General features: G+C 44.3%; 1 protein-coding gene across 12 annotated transcripts in view; it reads left to right on the top strand.

Annotated features, from left to right (window-relative positions):
- The first annotated feature begins 1,466 nt into the window (after positions 1-1,466).
- LOC117588267 (voltage-dependent T-type calcium channel subunit alpha-1G) overlaps positions 1,467-16,038 on the top strand; it is a 79,657-nt gene continuing 65,085 nt past the window's right edge. For 10 of the 12 annotated variants that reach the window (XM_034279412.1, XM_034279407.1, XM_034279413.1 and 7 more), the window contains exons 1-2: positions 1,467-1,576; positions 2,349-2,577. The gene's annotated coding sequence lies outside the window, so the exon portion shown is untranslated. The remainder of the gene's footprint in view (positions 1,577-2,348; positions 2,578-16,038) is intronic. The other 2 variants (XM_034279420.1, XM_034279408.1) reach the window with 2 other exon arrangements.

The raw sequence follows: 16,038 nt of genomic DNA on the forward strand, positions 1-16,038 counted from the left end.
GAAAATTGTGTGGGCATGGGGCATGTTTAAAAAACAATCTGCAGATGGAAAGCTATCGTTTTTATCTTATGTTGCCATTGAACTGCCTGGCTAACGGTAATTAAGTGCTACACACACACTCACGATAATAGCCACATAGCCGGGGTCTATTTGGTTGCCTAATTTATGAGAATTGTAGGCAGTGGGGGGGGAAAACCAGAATGGTGGGGAATGGGAATGGTGTCAAGTTCATGTCATTAAAGGTGTGATTAACAAAAATTAGTAGCTGCTTAACGGATACCCCAAAAACAATCTCCACACATAGAAAGAGATAGAGAGAGAGAGAGACACACACATGGAGAGAAAGAGACATTCAAGGCATCCAAGCACACACACATTCAGAGAAGAGCAACAGTGTGCCGCTGCCGCTGCCGCTGCGACTGGAAAGTAACATCAACATCCAACACACCCGCGCCACAGCAACTAGCAGCAAGCACACACACCACCCCCACTCTCCTACCCTTTGAAGCTTTCGCCCCATCAGGTGTGTGAGAGAAGCAACACATGAAACGGACGCCAGCGCCAGCGTCGGCAGCGTCGACAGCGACAGAGACGCTCTGCGTTGGCGCAGAGAAGTTTTCATTCATTTCAACTGTTGCTCCCCCACTTGTTAGCACACACGCGACTGCGACGACGACGACGTCGACTGCTGCTGCGACAGCTACGGCGCCTGGAAGGGAAGGCGGCAATAGGAGCTTGGAGCAGGGACGTTGATGAGCTTCCAGCCGTGGAGAGTACGAGATGCGTGTGACCAGGGTGTATCCATTAGAGGTAGGCACAAATTATTTCACTAATTTCTTTATTTCTGCAAGTAAATATTTATTTGGAGTCTTCCTCTCTCCATGCTTCACTCTTGTTTGCTACTTTCCCTTGATGTTTCTTCCATATACGGGTCACCCGCCTGTTAAGGTATTCTCTATGCTTCCGCCCGATCTGTCCTATATTGGGATATCTACCCCACTTCGCTTAAATATTACTTGCGACCCACCTGTGCGCGTGTGTGTGTGCTCGAGAGAGCGTGAGTGTAGACTCAACATTGTAGAGATTTCCAGAGTGTAGACTGCGTTATATTTGCCTTGAATAATTTACACAGATATGTTTTATGGATTCCATAGCAAAGGCGCTGGCAAAGGAGAGCTTCGCTGCGCTGCGCTGCGCTGCGCTGCGCTTTTTCCCGCCTCGCACGAGTCGGCCCAAAAATGCAATTAAAAAGCGCAGTACCACTGTTGCTTCCCCTTCCCTGTCCACGCTGTCACTCCCGCCCGTCCCTGCCTACTCACCGCCATGCCATGCAGCTGGAGCCGACATCCAGCCAACGGTATTCGGCTGGCTGTCTGGCCACTCGGCTCCTGCTCGGTCACTCCGTCGTCGTTGGCATGCCGCTGCCGGCGTCGCTGCCCGACGCGTTGCGTGCTGGCTGCCGCATGCTGGCATTCTGCGAAAGCTTTCGGCGCGTGTAACATCCAGTAGGCGTTCAGCCTCCGAGCGGATAACATTGCGTTGTTGTAGTTCTTGGAGTCCAAGCAAGACAAACACTGTCTCTATATTTATATCTATCTATCTCTTTCTCTCCCTCTATCTATCTTTTTCCTACACACTCACACACACACACCCACACACCAAGAAGAAGAAGAAGCTGTAAAATTCACCGTTAAGAATCGAGTTTTTAAAACAAAGTTTTCAAAAATAAGTGCGTGTTTTACAAATTTTTGAAATCGGTTAAAGGAAGAATTTCAACACAATTTGCTGTTGGACAATTTTAAATTCGAATTTCAAATTCTTAAGCACACAAATTAAGTAAAAATCGGAATATCCATTGCTCGAAATTCACTTCAGAAATTAAAATTCATAGACAAAAATATTTGAGAACTTTAAATTGGAATGAAAAATGAAATCATAGAATAAAAAGTTTTAAAAATCAATTTCGCGGTAAAAAATCGGTTGTTTTCCCACCCAATCTTAATTTTTGTTGTATTTTTGTTGTTGTAAACTATTTTTTTGTTGTGTTTGTGTTGAAAGTTTTGGTCCTTTGGTTCTCGCTCTAGCTCGGTGCCTCGGAGGTGAAATTTTTGATTTGAAAATCGTGGATTTCCTAAGCGCGCGCGCAAATTCTCGCAGTATAAATTAAACGAGTAAATGGTTCTGCAGTAGAGAAAGATCCATAGAGCACACACACACACCACGCGCACATACACTTTCAATGTGAAGAGACACACACACACACACACACACACACACACACACACGCTGAAGAAGTCCTAATGTTGTTTGTTGCTATTTTTTTTCGGTTATTGTTGTGGCTTTGGCAGAGACACCAGAAGATAAAAGACAACTCAATAAGCTGATGAGCAGAAAGAATTCAAATAAGAATTACAAAAAATAAAAATATAATAAATCAAATCAATTCAAAAGAAAGAAATACAAATTGAAATTGAAATAAACAACAAAAACAAAAACAAAGAGAAGAAGGTGAATCGGAAAGGAGAACGGAAAGAGCAGTCCGACGGAGAACGGAGAAGGCCATTCAACCGATAAAAGGTAAATGCCTAATGTTTATCGAATACATTTTTTGGAAAACATTTACACAATACTTGAATAACACGAATATAGCGTATACGCAGTGAGGGGATATGAACTATAATAACAAATAATATGTGTAGGATTATGTATTGCTACTTGGGCTATAATATTTGTTGGGGCTTTCGGAATGGGAAATCCCAAAAAATTCTATATTTATGAATTCACGGAAGTCCTTGTTGTGCATGTTGCGTTTCATTGGAAATGCAGGATTTGCACTTGAACATTATTGATCCTTGTAATCCTTTTAGTGGCATATGCTCAATGCGCACCTTGTGCGGAAATTTTGGGAAATATTTCAGCGATGGGAAGTACAGGAAATGCATTGCACTCTATGTTACCCTGTGCAGAGCACAGCAAAGGTTTTCCAACGAAAAATAATGGAGAACAAAAAATTGCTGAATGCACGAGCAGATGAGCATTTCAGTTCTTGGAAATACCTTTTGGCATGATGAAAGGCAAATGCCAATGTCCATTGCACATTGCTTTTTGAGTCTGCCCCAAAAATAATATAATGCATATGTGAACTTTTTTGGAGGGGGTTGGGCCAAGAGACAGCATTCCTCTGTATCTGTCTCGTTGTGGAAGATGGAATTCTTGGAAGATGTTTTCATCAGAGGTAATTGCAATTCCATTTTGAGCTCTTGTCAGACAGAAATACATCACAAAGTGCCTATCCGCGGAACGAAGACAATTTGTTGAGACAAACAACAATTTGTATAGGAAAAGTAAACATTAACAACGAAAAACGTAATTAAATTGGAAAAATATTAAACTAGCTAGCAAAATCTACAAAAACTCGTTAGAAATTAGCTAATTTTATGTGGAACTTTAAATATTTGTATATTTTTAAGGAACTTAAAGTAACTTTGGGATTTTTTTTGTTTGTGGTCTTTGTTGGATTTTGGACTTTGGGAAAAAGGTGTTGCCCAAAGGATATTTGCAAAGGATCTCTCTCTCTCTGTCATCTCTGGTTTCAGTTACCCCTTCCATGGTTTTCATTCGCTTTTCTCTTTTCTTATCTGCTTATTTTTCGCTCTTTGCTTTCATTTTTCTTGTGTTTACAATTTGATTTTGTAATATCCATTTTTCATTCTCCGTTTCTTTTGCTATCTTTTGCTATTTTTCTTTACATTTTCAAATTTGTCTTCTCTTAATTGTTTATTGGTGTTTGGTTTTCTCATTCTTTTGCTTATAATTGGTGATTTTCTTGAATTTTCTTTTGGTTCTCCACTGGGTTCCCACAGTTCGAATTTCTTTCCTTAAATTGAGTTTGGAAATCCATCATTTCCATCTCTGTGCGAACATCTTGCGGGTCCATTAGGTTTCCTCCTGGACGGGCGAAATGTTTCAATAAATTTGCCAATTTTCCAATTTTCCAATTTGATTCTCTCTCTCTCTCTGCCTTTCATTCTGCTACTGTTACTGTTACTGTTTCTGTTCATCTTTATCTCTTTCTGTGCTGTGTTTATATTATTTATGCACATTTTCTGTGTAGCAAATCAAATTCGGCCAACGGAAAACTGTGCGTATGATTAATATCGCAAAATATGCGCAAGATTTGTGTTGTGATCCAAAAAACAGAGGGGTGTGTGTGTGTGTGTGTGTGTGTGTGTGTGTGTGTGTGGCATGTGGCATGGGATTATTGGAAATGTTTTTTCCTTAATTATTGGCCAAACGGCATTAAATTGTTCAAGTATTTACTAAAGCTTAACCAAAACACAAAACGGAATAGAAGAACAGAATATGTACATATGTGTGCCATGATTTTTGGATTTGCTCGATTTTCACGATTTCCACTAAATAAACTTTTGATTGTGTGTATCTTTGGTATATATTACGAGCACGAGCACGAGCACGAGTACGAGTACGAGAACGACTGCAAATACGAGTATATATTGTACGATTATTGTGCGATAGCTGGATGAGGGCATTCGCCAGCAATTGGCAGCTGTTCGATCTGCGAGTACACTCACAGAAATGTCCCTGCATGTTCCCCCGAAACTTCAGTGCACATTTTTTGTTTTTGTTTATGTTTTCAGCTGGTAAAATTAAGTTCTAAAATGGATTATTTTATTCAAAGCAAGTTAGCTAATCAATTTCTCTGTGTGTAGTTTTGATACATCAATAAAAACTCACTCTCTGTCGTTCTCTCAGTCTTCCGACATTATTCTTGATTCTCTTGCTTGATTCTTTGTTGCTCTCTTTCTTGCATTGCCGCTCTTTCTCGCTTGCTGCCCATAGATTTTGGAATGTGGCATATAAATATATTTCGCGTGCTACACGAATTGATTATAAATCCCATTTGAGCGTCTCATTAAACATCAACCCTAGCATACATATGTATATACATCCATATATGTACATACGTATGTACTCGAACGTCTCGTTCGACTTGTACGATGTATGCTAAATGTATTTACTCGCATTTCGTTGTATATTTATGTTCAATATATAAACAATTAGTGTGGAATTTGTGTGCGTGTGTACGATTTTGTGTCTGGTATTTCTGAACTTTAAACTTTTTTGTGTGTGTTTTTGGCACTGCTTTTCCATTTACCATTGCCCGTTCGCCCATTTTCATTCTGCTGTTGCTTCTGGAAGGGACTGCAAATTGAATTAACGCTAAATGTAAATGTGTATGTAATGCCGCGATCTAAAACCCAGAAAGCAAATACAAATACACTTATCCAACGCATACACACGGACGGACGCATGAATAGGCAAACGGACATAGTGGACAGAACGGACAGAGAGCGGACCAGCGGATAGGCGGACAACGAACGGACGGAGCGACATGTAAACAGAGCCAGAGGCAATGGCAAAGGCAAAGGCAAAGGCGAAGGCAAAGGTAACAAATGGCTTTTCAAATAAATTAGCGGGCGGCATTTGTAAACAGAGAAAGATGCAGAGATTAAACAGAGAGCAGAGAGAGTGGAATAGAGAACAGGAGATGGCCGCAGAGGTTTGGAGAAAGATAGACAAATAAGCAGAGAGGGCGATGTGTGTGCGTGTGTCTACCACTACCAGGGGTCGTACCATCAATTATCGACTTTCAATGAATTCGTTTACTTTCTTGCAACATCATCTGCACAACTGTGCGTCTTCGTGTTTCTTGGAAATATCTTTTACATATTCTGGCCAAAATATATACCCTAGACAACAGTCATGGAAAGATGGTTCTAAATGGGAAATCAGTAGAGAATTGTGTGAAGAAAAGCATTGTGAAATTCCCTAATTCCTATCATCGCTAAACTTTATAGTTAGCCCTCGCTCCCGCGTGGCGCTACACCTGTGGCTGGGATTCCATGGAGGGATTCCGATTTGCAGCAACTATAACCGGTTGCAAGTGGTTCCATTTTGCTTGCTTTCCTTTGCTTATTTTTGGGGAAACTTTTCGAAGTGAAGAACGTCTGGATGCCACGAGTATTTCAATTAACCATTAGGTGATGGTTCGAAAGGGGCCATGGGGACAGGCAGGGGTTGCACAGAAGGCAATCCATTAATTATACAATTAGAACTCGGACTCGGCAGCAGCAGCAGCAGCACGTGGTGCAGCAGGGAAAAATCTATGTGTGTCATGCTCTCTTTCCCTCTCCCGCTATCTCTCTCAGTCTCTGTGTGTGTGTCTTCTTTTGTGCTGTTTGCTGTTTTGCATCGTCTGCCCCGCCGTTTGATATGCAAAATTCAGAATGTGTTTACCTTGAAATATGCGCCATGTCACTTTGCCACTGATGCGAGAGTTGAATACTCGATGGAGCATACACATACCCACAGCCAGAGAAAGGCACATAAAGGGACGGAGAGCAAGGGCAGTAGGGCGATAGGAGGGTAAGAGTGCACCAGCAGAACAGAGTGAGCATTGCTGAAATGTGAAATAGTCGTGTACATTGTGCAACATTATGCTGGCCCCGATTGTCCGCCTGCTGCTCGCCTGCTGCCTTCCTGCCTGACAGGTGAACTGCTGCCCCTCGAGTGGGGGCAACTGCGAAACATGCTGTGGAGCAGGGTGGGGGGGTCACGGGACAAGTGCAGCTGCCTGTCACATTTGATAAGCTGCATGCCCTGCCCCATGGGGCAAGCCAAAAGCCACTGGGGCACTGGTAACCCTCTTTTCAAATGTCATTGCGAGCCGGAGTCTCGACCAGTCATTAACCAGAGACTCCAGAGCGGTGCCACTAGGTGGAAGCATTTCCTTTCCCCCTTTTCCATTTACATTTTCCGCATTTGTTCGTCTGAATGGATGGTTCCTAATCGCTGCATTCACGCTTAGCCACTCGTTGCAGCCGTCTTTGTTCGTTGCGCTCTTGTTGCTCGTTGTCTGTTGTAATTTCTGGCTTTCTGGCTTTCTGGCGTTGTTCGGTTTGCTGCTCTCGCTGTGTCGCTGTTGTTGAACTTGGGTTAAATCTTTTGATTAGAGTTTCCTTACACTCGCTATTTGAACACTCGTTATGAGAGTTCTCGCCACTCGTTACACGCAATATTCGCAGCAGCAACTACATTTATTCGGTGTATGCATATCTCTGCCAATTGCCACACTCCTCCACACTCAGGCGTGCTTGACCTTCTCCCTGAGATGCATTTGTCCCCCTGCCGACTGCTCTTTGGCTTCAGACATCAGGCTTCACTTCATTTCCGGGGCAATAGCATTGGCTTGTCCGAGGAAAATTCAATATGCCAGAGGAGGCATTTCCGTTTTGCAGTTCAATGATGCATGCCGTTGGATGTCTTGCAGTCTCCCTCCCTTTCCCTTTGTGGATCGCCTTGAGGTTTCCTTCTGCTGTGTTTGTCGTCCCTCGGTTGAGGTCCTCTGTTAATTTTCATTCACTCATTGTCTCCCCTCCTTCTCTCCTCTCCACTCCTCTTCTGATTTATCTTTCTCTTCCTCTGCTCTTGCTCCTCTTGTGCTGTATGCAATTACATTTTGTGTTTATTTGCGGCCTCATCTCAAACCCAAAGGCTGCACAACTTTTCGCTCATTTGCCACACTCAAGGAGGAAAATCCCTCTCACTCGAGGGTTGAGTGCCAATACGGTGGCTTGATGCTGGTGGCTCCACGGTTGAGAGGTTCGACATGAAGGGGAGAGCGGCATTGAGCGGCAGCGGCAGGTCCAGGTGCAGGAGAGGAGAAGGAGGAGGAGGAGGAGGCTGTGGCGCTGGCGCTGGCGGTGTGGCACCCTGGGAGCGCACGTTTTGTTAACCGCGAATACATTTTAATTAGCAGCTAAAATATTCAAACTGAAAATTGCCCTTTGCCTGCGGGGTGGCCCAGAGACCAACAAACACACACACACACACACACACGAACACAAACACCAAACCTCTGGCACCTACAAAGCCATCCCCCCATATCCTTGTGTTCCCTGCTTGGTGTATTTATACTCTTTCTGCAGCATGGGGTATTACCATTTGGAGACGATGGATGCGAGCTCAGGGAAACATTTTGTAGCCTTCGAAATGTTTCTTATTCCTCTCTAGTTGCTCGCTGCTATTCATTGTATGTTGACTCGTTATAGTTAGATTCGTTGTCGCTCCTAACGGCAGTTGTTGCACACACTCGTTGTGGCATCACTCGTTATGAAGTTGAGTTTTTTCCCCACTAAATTGGGCACTATATTAAAATAAATTCAATTGCTTCCACGGTTGTTGTTTCCTTCAGAGATCAGGCCGAAAATTCAGTTCTCAGGGTACCTAAAGATTTTACTTAACCGATTCAATGGCTGCCTGCCTCTCTACCTTTGGTTTTGGCCCCAACAAGTTTGCCCACTTCCCTCTCAAACATCAGGCTATGAATTTACACAGTTTTGTGATGTGATGTGATGTGATGTGAGTGGCTCAGCGGAGTGGCAGGTGAGAGTACGATGGGGAGTTGTGGGAGGGAGAACTTTTCTCGAAATACCCGCCCAAACATGTCAGCAAAAGTAATCGACGGGGCGACAAGTACAGAGAGAGAGAGAGAGAGAGAGAAAAAGAGACAACGCTGAGTATATCAAATAATTATCATCATAAAGACCTTTGACAGACTTTTTTCCTTATTGTGCTGAAATACAAAAAAATTGTTTAGTTTTCCCAGACGCTGTCTCCTGCTCATGCATTTTAATTTTAATTTTGTTCATTTTTTTTTGTTTTTTTTCTTTGTCTGTGTCTGTGGGTTTTTCCCATTGAAATGCAAAAACGAAAACGAGAAAACTTTGCACATTCCTGATGAAAGATCAAACAGATTTTATCCGGCAAAGAAAGAAAACATTTTAAGAATTTCGAAAGGCCTCAAAACTTTGATGAGATTGATGCAGTGGTCGGAGGGGACGCATTGTGGAAGCACTGCCAATTAATTGCAGCTGCCGTGAAATAAATAAATAAAATAAATAAAAAATTTTCACTTTCCATTGCCCCTGCCTCATGTGGCTCGACAATAATTCTGAGGACAACCATTCGACATAAAGCATCCATGAAAAATGATTCGCCATACAAAATAGTTAACACAGAGACTAGCAGAGGAAACGACACCCCGAGAATACGTTTCTGCACAGTACACGGAAATGGCAAATTAAATATGCTTGCATTCAATTCACTTCGTGTCCCAACCATATTTTGACAACTGTTACCACAAAAACCCACAAAAAAAAAACAAACAAAAGAAACAGCAAAGCCACAGTAAAAAAAAAACGCATGAACCCAATGGGGAGATGTGGCAGGAGGCAACAAAAAAAGTAACAGCTTGGCCAGCTGTGGCATTCACTAGTGGTTAGTTGTTGTCGGAGAACTTTTGCCCGCCGCAAAGTTTTGCGCTTTTTGCCGATTTTAACCAGCTCTAATGTCTGCAGCTTTGTCACATACAGGAAGCGCAGCCACTCTCTCTGCAACCTCAAAAGTCAGTCGGCACCTAAAATCCAGCCACCATCATTTTAAATAACGCTCTTTGTTGTGCAGTAGAGATTTTCCAGGTTATAGAAAAACGCCGAATTATGGGAGTTTTTAAGATTCAAACTTAGAGAAATTCTGAGATTTATTCGTGAGAGTTTAGCTATAGATGAAGCCTTGAAAAAAAATATAAAATGATAACAAAAAGCAGGCAGCTCAAGTGTGGATAAACGTAGGGAATACTTGCAAGATGGAAATATTAATCCATCGTTATTCCATGATTAATTTACTCAAATTGTATGGGATGAAGTTCTGTGATGAGTATTCAGAGATGTGGAATGCAAGATTTGAATGGCAAGTAATGGGGAATGTCTCTCGAGTGTCCCCAGTTGCCTAGGGATACAAACGCATTCGTAGACTCTTATGGAGACGCCTACTCGCACGCTCACACAACTCGCAGACAAAAGCAATGCGATTCAATTTCCGCTGTCAGTTTGTGTCCTCATTTTGGCCTTTGGTTCTTTTTTTTTTTTGCTTTGACTGTGAAAGCATTTGTGGGGTGCCAACTGTTGCCATGTGGCAGAACGGACTCCCACACATACGGGCTCTTTGGGCACCGCTGTGGCAGGGGGGCCACAGTCACCTCATCTTTCTGGCTCCGCAATCACACACACACTTTGCCATTTTCCCCTCAATGCCAAACAATTCAATTTGCCGCCGAAGCGCCCTTTCAATTCCTTACTCTTTCCATTTTACATTCCATCTTCTCTGTGTGTTTGCCCACTCAGAAATGTTCCACATTTTTTTTCGGCTGCGCTTCTACTTTTTTTGTAGAGCCCCAGTTGCACTTTTCATTTGCATTCCCCATTAAAAACCCATCGAGTCCTTGGTCTTGGCTTTGATTTTGATTTTTTAGGTGGTTGAATCTCCCTTGGTCCTGGCACTAGTTGTACTCTGCAATTGCTGCTGCTGCTGAATTGTAACTTAACATGGAAGAGAGACTTATCATGCTTCCAAATTGGTGGAAAATCTACAAAAAGAATCCCCCGCCACAAACTCTCTCTCTCTTTGAGCGATTGGTATCCCAATGTCGTGCCGCTACGAAAAACCATTCCAACTGTTTTTAGATTGTATTTTGTACAAGAACTGTCTTGTGAATCATTTAACATTCATGGACGCTTATTTCTGGGTATCTTCGCGTCGCTATCGCCGCTCTATGCTGCGCTCTCTGTGGCGCCGTTCGGTTTTTATACTTGTTGCCATTTTGTTGTTTTTCTATTTCTATTTCTATTTTTATTGTTATCGATTGTTGCAGTTGTTATTGTTTATTACCTGTGCATTTTTAAGTGTTTTGTTTTGTTTACTGATGCCTCCCATCAAGGCCCTGGGTACTGGCTTGGGTGGGAAACTAAGTAATAAATGACAGCAAGTATATTTTTGTGGCAAGTGCGTGGGATTCATGGAATAAATGGTGACCCTGACATTCAGTATTTTCTTTTTTTTTAGCTGAATTTAATCTTCAAAGGACTGCTTCTGTTTTGCCTCAGTTGTGCTCCCTGTAATCCTTTTAGCTGTGTCCAAGTTATGCTGCCATAAGTTGCTAAGGTTGCCAAAACTTTTCATTAACCACTAAAATGGTGACCCCGACAAAATTCCTATATGTCTCGTGTACTCGCTGCCTCCTGCTTAAGTTTTCTTCCAGTACGCCAACACTTTGCCAACTATTTCCTCAAACAGTCCTCTGGTTATCCGCTCCCCTGGGTTTCCCCTGAGCCATTACCAACCCCCCACAACGCTCAGTGTTTGTCTCGCTTTCAACACATTTACCCCAATCCCCGTTTCGCCTATTGCCCGGGAGAATATTCGTACAATTTCCAACGCAAACAGCAAATGCGGACAACAATTGTAACTGAGTATTAACATAAGAAGAGGGGAGACGGGAGCCACAGAATGAATCCCCAATCCCCAGTCTCCTCCACTCTACTCTGCATCTGCCCCACCAGAGTTCCCAATGTTGAACATTAGCTGTGTCCCACAACTCCCAGAGCTCTCGTTTGAATGTTTCACTTCGTGGAGGGGTTTCAAGGCGTCAATTTATTGAATTTTAATTAATTTTATTGCCCCGGCATTGTCGTAAAGCTCTTAATGATAGCATCGCATCGCATCGCATTGTACGGCGGTGGGGCATTCGGCTTAGTGTATGCGAAATTTATACAAATGTTGAAATTATGGAAACTGTTGATGCTCCAAAAACATAAAAACAAATGTGCCCCCAATCCGCAAGCCTCTCCCGCCCTGCCACCAAGGCAACCTCTGGCACCACTCCCACTGCTGGGGGCTGGATGCTCCTAGCTGGTTGGGTGGCAGATGTCAAGGTTGAAGCAATTGTAGAAGCAGCAGCTCATTATGCCAAGCGGATGCCACTTGGCATACATTTCGGAGGGAGGCATGGCTTGCAGATGAACACAGAGAGAAAGAGAGAGCGATACATTCACAACCTCCACTTGGGGGTCAGGTACAAGGTAAGAGAAAGTCCACTCTCAAAGGGAATGCTTCATATTTTTGGGAATGTAAACAGTTGACTCTCTTCTCCCATTACTCTCTTACGCTCTCCAGGACTCCACTCTGCACCTCCAAGAGTCAAACATTTGAACTCGATTTGTCGCCATTGCGTGGCCAATTAACACGCAACACAATCAACAGTCGCAATCAGCGGACGGACATGGCAGTTAATCCAAAATAAAATGTCCTCAACAATGTCCCCAGTTATGAGTCCCCCCCGTTGGGTTTGGGTTTTTATTGGGGTGGATAAATAGCAACACGTCGCCCGTTTTGCATGTCTAATGGTCATTCCAGTGAGCCCCATTGGCGGCACTTCAATCACTTCATCATAACGTGCCAAGCGACTCGAAGGAGCTGCGGAGTAGAGCATAATAAGAAAATGCGGCAAATAGGGAAATGGCAAAGTGGGGCCCCCGGAATGAGCCTCTTTATTACATTGCCAACATGAAAATAACGAATAAAAATTGAGTGGATTGCCCCTCGGACTTGAAGAGCCACGAGCCACGAGCCACGAGCCACAGGGCACAAGGAGAACATGAAAATGGATGAAGGAAAAGGAAAGAAACGAAGGATAACGATGCTAAAAACGAGTTGAAGCTACGGCAGGGCACCTCGGCATAAGTCCAGTAATTGTACGGCCGAGAGAGAGCAACGAGCCCAAAAGGATTTCAAACAGGAATAGAACAGATTTATCTGAACAAAGCGAGTGGATTAGGTGTGAAGCAGACAACACGTGCTAAATGAAAGACGTTGAAAGAGATCTCAAGCGTAAATTACAGATGGCTGGAAGATGAATGGTAAACAATAAGTATGACCAAAGGGACCAACAGATGAGAGCTAGTAATCGGGAAATAATTGAAGAACTGATGGCTGAGAGTATAGAAAAGAAATATGCGGTGAAGAGCTGTTATTCCCTGCCGCAATGTCCTGCTGTAACTTTGCCACAAACTCAACGAGATATCCACAGCATCTGGCATTAAAAGATGGAGAATCGCCACGCAAAAGCTGTCCAATCTGATGCCTTTGACAAACGAATTAGTTTTCGGTTCATTGCAGCAGTGCACCACACACAAACACACACACACAGAGATGGCCCACTCTACCTGCCCCATGCCTGTGACTGTGAAAATTGCATTTGTCGTTGCTCCCGTTGCAAACAGTTTTCATTTCATTTTCATTTTCATTTTCATTTTGGGCTCCGGCTGTGTCCAAGTATGCCATGGGCTTCCGGCATTTGGCACTCGTTTTCTAGACTTGCATCAACTTCCGGCAGCAGAAACCCGTCCCCTTGCTCCTGTTTCCTGCCCCGCCTCGGCATCCTTTTCAAGTAGTGGACATGCCGGCAATTTACGCGAATTTCCGCTTGACGGAAATGCACAAAGTGAATGGCAGGGGCCGAGGTAAGGGCAACGAAACACAACGACAACTTGAGCCTGTCATCACATGAGAGGCAACAGTTTGTGCCACACCCCCACAGCCCCACACCTCCACTACAACACCCCGTCACTCCCTCCCATCCACCCATTCGTTTTGGCCATTTCTGTTCTGGCATTCGGTTTATTCTATTAGTTTCACATTCAATCAGGGCCACATCGATGAGGAAAATTGAACGAATATTTCCATTGGCCATCCCAGATGGAATTTCGAAAGGGAATTCGTTTCAAGGGAAAACCTTTTACCTGCCCAACAAATGGACAGCATTAGAGACTGCAACTTTCAGTAGATTGATTCCAAAATGCTTCTAAAAGTTGCCCAATTATTGCGAGAAGTAAAATGAAGTTACCACAAAGGGTTTGGGAGTATAGAGACGCTGAATGTTGTACTTTCAGCCTTATTCAAAGGAAATAATTGTGTCAAAAACTGTGCCAGAGCAATCCTAATTATGGTTGAGGCAACAGGAGCCGCAACAGAACTTTCGATGAGGATACGGGCATACAATTGGGGTCAACCGCCTTTTGTGTGTACGTACCTCACGCGCAGCGGCTCCCTCTGCTCCTAGCCGTATCCTTTGGGCGATTGGCGACTGCTGCCCGCTTATTACCGCTGGCTGAAAAGTATGCTACGCAAATTGGCCAAGTGGCGCCGCACGTGAGACCGACCAAGTCCGCCCTGGGAAATTACACGCGACTAATGAGAGTGCGGCAAACGGCGGACACTTCCCCCTCTCTCACCCTCTCTCTCTCTCTCTCTCACTAGTGCACATGCTAAAAATAAAGCAAAAACAAATACACACCACAAAAATATGCCCAAGTAATGCGCCGAAGTAGTTTCTTGTGACTCCCGTAGAGCCACAACCCCTGCCACCCATTTTCCCAGCGATAAAACTACCAGAAGGAACTTCTGCGAGACGGTGAAGAGAGAGAGAGAGGATTTGGAAGAACTGCAAAGATTAGTTTCACTGCTTACAGCAATTTGTTGCGACTACAAAAGTACAAGAAGAAGTCGCAACAAAAAAACTCAAGCAACCGAAAGGCTAACCCTTGGAAATCCTTTCAGATTTTATTCCGGCTGCACAAAGAGTCAATGAGAGATGCTGTGACTCAATGCCTTTTGGCTATTAGTTTGATTGATTTCCAGAAAGAAATTATGGCCAGAGACACTGCCATCGGTGGATCTTATAGATAGACAACACGAAAGCCACTTTACAGTCAACCTGTGGTGAGAGTATACAAAAAGTTGCTCATACTTCGCTGAGAGGCAAAAACGAGATCCGAAAGCCAAAAGCAGCAAATGTCGTCGTCAACATTTGGCTTAGCAGCAGCAGCTGGTGGCAGTGACAGTGGCAGCGAGGTGGGGTGGCAACTACTGTAACTGTAATACTTTAAGCCCTTACGCAGACGACAGAGACAGAGAGACAGAGAGAGAGAGAGCGAGCAATGATCCCCACAGTGGCAAGCACAGTGGAACGTAGCACCAGGGGTTTGCCCTAGTAATGTCTTTGAATCAGTGATTCTTGTGCCAAATGAATGGTGCAACTAATGTTTCGAGAAGAACATAAAGTTATGGCAAACAGAGGATATCAAATAGTTGGAATACATTTCAGTTTCAGTTGCCACCATCTTTCGTGCCACGGTGCCATATGGTCTGGAGTGCTGCTGCTGGCTGCTGGCTGCTGTTCTATTTTAATGCGACGTTGGCTAAACACTAAAAGTAGGCAAACAAACAAGCGGCCAGAGACTCTGGGACGGAGAGAGATGGAACGAAAAGAGATAGGGAGACGGGGTGAATGGTAACCGCAACAAAAACAGAAGCAACAAGGACATGGCATAAAAGGGTTTTATCCAAAAACTGAAACTGAGCCGCCGAGCGTCTCAGCAACTTTGTGCTTGCTGGCTGAGATGCTGGCGATATGCATGTGGGTGTATGTGGGATATGGCGGAAACATATTGTGGCACAGGGAGACTGCCATGCATATGTTGGGGCAGGGCACACCTGACAGGCCCCCACCGCCGCGTGCACTAATCACATTTGTGTGTCGAATCGCGCGGACTTTTTCCTACTGCCCGACGACTCCTCTTGCTGCTCCAGCTTCCCCTCCGCCTAGAGCATAGTTTCAGCAACTTGTTAGACATGCGCTTCCGTTTATGTTGTTTCCGTTTCCCGTTTCCCGTTTCTGTTTCCACACACACACACACACACAGTTGCCACTTCATTTTTTTGCGTTGCCCCAGCATGCCCCTGCTGCCCCTGCTGTTCCTCTGGCCGGAATTTATGCGTGTCAGATTTTCATGGACACGCTGGTTCGCACGGCAGAGAAGGCGGTGACGGAGGCGGAGGCCGGGAACGGAGAAGTGGACTACAGCAGCCACATATGCGCCATAACTCAAACTTAACGGTGCTGCCCGAGACGACTGACTTGTAGCACCTGTGCCTCCACAGCGAGGCGCCTCCACGCAGAGAGATAGAGAAATGAGGGTAGGCATTCGGATGAGGGGTAGTTGGTGGAGGTGGTAGGGGTGGAGGGTTTCAGGCGTCGAGAAGGATTTATTTCTGCCTGGG

Source organism: Drosophila guanche, unplaced genomic scaffold (assembly GCF_900245975.1).
Source record: "Drosophila guanche unplaced genomic scaffold, DGUA_6, whole genome shotgun sequence".
Taxonomy (NCBI): domain Eukaryota; kingdom Metazoa; phylum Arthropoda; class Insecta; order Diptera; family Drosophilidae; genus Drosophila; species Drosophila guanche.